At 41.8% G+C, this 2,646-nt stretch overlaps 1 pseudogene; it reads right to left on the reverse strand.

Moving 5' to 3' along the window:
• Positions 1–722: 722 nt before the first annotated feature.
• Positions 723–2,358, reverse strand: LOC125617299 (annotated as a pseudogene).
• Positions 2,359–2,646: the final 288 nt, after the last annotated feature.

The raw sequence follows: 2,646 nt of genomic DNA on the forward strand, positions 1-2,646 counted from the left end.
GGATATAGCTCAATTGGTAGAGTGCTTACCTCCCATGCACAAGGCCCTGGGTTCAATCCCCAGCACCACAAAAACAAACAAACAAAAAATAGTATGATTTAAATTTGTCTTCTTTCATTCACTGTCACTTTATAAAGGAATCAAGAAAAAGAACCTATGTAATAATGGTTACACTTAGGAGCTAGGGTCACTGGGAAGAGGCTATATTGGATCTGGCTTATACTCAGCACATTGCTGACAGTCAATAAACTCAAAAATAATTTTACTATAAAAAGTGATTCTTTAGCTGGGCATGGTGGTGAATGCCTGTAATCCCAGCAGGTTGGGAGGCTGAGGCAGGAGGATTGTGAGTTCAAAGCCAGCCTCAGCGAGGCCCTAAGGGGAAAATGCAACTGTGAATTAACTCAGCAAGACCCCGTCTCTACATAAAATATAAAATAGGGCTGGGATGTGGGTTGGTGGTTAAGTGCCCTGGGTTCTATGCCTGGTACCAAAAAGAAAAAAAGATACTAAAAAAAAATGTGATTCTTTGCAGAGACAGATGAGGCAACTATCTGCCTCTTTTCTTAATATTTAGTGTAGCCAGGATACACTTGCGAGATGGTCAGTTCAGTTCTTAGCACAAAATCTTACAGTCTAGCTTTGAGTTGCAGATAATGGCAAGTAAATGAAGATGAGTGGAGAGTACACTGTACTGCTACAGCAGTGAGCACAGGAGAAGAGAAGCCTCTGGAGGAACTGAGACCCGGATTGAGTCTAGAAGGATAAATAGGATAAAAAGGAGCAAAGAAAGGAAAGGTAATCTGGGGTTAGAATGAGGGGAGGAATTCTGGATGAAGAAGGTACCATGTTCAAAAAGAGAGAAAAAAAAAAAAGAAAGAGAAAAAGCAGAGCTCTATTTGAGGACACATGGCAAGCCAGCACCGCTCCCTTGACATCAGCTCTGATGTCAAACTCCACTGTGTGCACAGTCTCATTTACACAGTGTTACACATAGGAAGTGTCAGGTTGAAGTTCCAGGTGTTTGGATCTGGAATTTTTTTTACTTCTCCCAAGTTTCAGGTGGACTGTATTCACAGTCCCAAACTTCTTGGCTTCTTCTGTGGCTTTAGCTTGCCAAGCTCCTGTCGCCACACAGTCAGCACACTTTCTTACTTTCAGGCAATCAGGCTTAAAGGGACAGTGCTGAACTGGCTGGACCTACTTCCTTGCACAAAAATCAACTTGTAGTTGTCTACAATGGCAAACAATTCCCTTGCAAAATTCTGTGTGTTGTTAATAATGTTAGCAGGATCTGCTGATGCGGCTCATCTCAAGAACTAATACTAATTCCTCTGTGGTCTATCCACTCCTTTCATATCTCTAGTAACACTGAGCATGGCAGGTTGGCAGGTCCAGGCCTGAAGGTCACCACCTCCATGGAATCCACTAAGTGGCAGAAATGAGAAGTCAGCCAGGGAGGACCCACCCAGTGGGCAAGGAGTGTCTTCCAGATACAACCTTGCAAGACTGGCAACTAGTGTCCATTCTATATTATTATGAGGCTGTGTTTGAAACTCTAAAAATAATAATTTCACATCACATTGCTGCTAATAAGTTATTTCTAACTTGCTTATCTGATCATGTTCTTTCTCTGCTTAAATCCCTTATGGGCCCTCTGTAATGTTAAAGACTGATGTCTCTACTTTTTAGCTTGATGCTTTCATGTCCTTCCTGGCCTTGATCCTGCCTACTTTTCCAGCCAAATCTCCTGCCACATTTTATATTCCCTCCATATGTCCTGAAACTTCTTATCCGAGTCAGTAGATGTTTCCAAGTTTGGTATAAATTTTTTGCTGGTGCCCATGAGAATGATGGGTCAGCTGGGGTCAGAGTGGTGACCAACTCCTTGTTCTGATGAGGTCAGAGTAGTGACTCTCTCCTTTATCTGCTGGGATCGCAGTGGTGACCATTGCCTTGGTCTGTTGGGGTCATAGTGGCAATCATCCCCTTGGTATATCTGAAGTGAGGACTGGAAACAACTGTACCACACACCCCCATACACACACACCCTGCCTCACCCCCATATTTCAGCCTCTGTGACATGGGCTTGGTCCTGGAGTGGATTAAGAATCATGAAAGTGCAACAGTCATGGAAAACCTTGGCTCCATCTATGTAAAAAAAAAAAAAAATCATTTCTGGTATCACTGATAATTCCCAAGGATTCTACATATATCTAGGAATGTTCCAAAATAGAAGCAGGATGAATATTCCATTTCACATTGACGACACCAAAAAGGATGATGCTTTAGATTTCTTGATAAAGTTCTTGAACTCCATATGCTTACCTTGAAACAGCACAGTTCTGTACGAATCATCTGCCCCTGCCCCCCATCCCCAGTATAATGCCATCCTGAGGAAAGATACTCTGAATCCGGCAGCTCTCTTGAAAATCTTCCTGGAAATGCATCAGCTCTAGGCCCATTCTAACCAATATATACACTGCTCTAGAACAAAGAAAGACATTTTAAATAATTTGGGAATGGTTACAAAAAAAATAATAAACAGTATTTCTCTAAAATGAACATGCTTATTATAGATTCTTCTTTTTTTCAAAGAACAGTAAAATGTCTACAACTCTGCAAAGCTAGCAGGTCTGAATAGCC

Source organism: Marmota marmota, unplaced genomic scaffold (genome assembly GCF_001458135.2).
Source record: "Marmota marmota marmota unplaced genomic scaffold, marMar, whole genome shotgun sequence".
Taxonomy (NCBI): domain Eukaryota; kingdom Metazoa; phylum Chordata; class Mammalia; order Rodentia; family Sciuridae; genus Marmota; species Marmota marmota.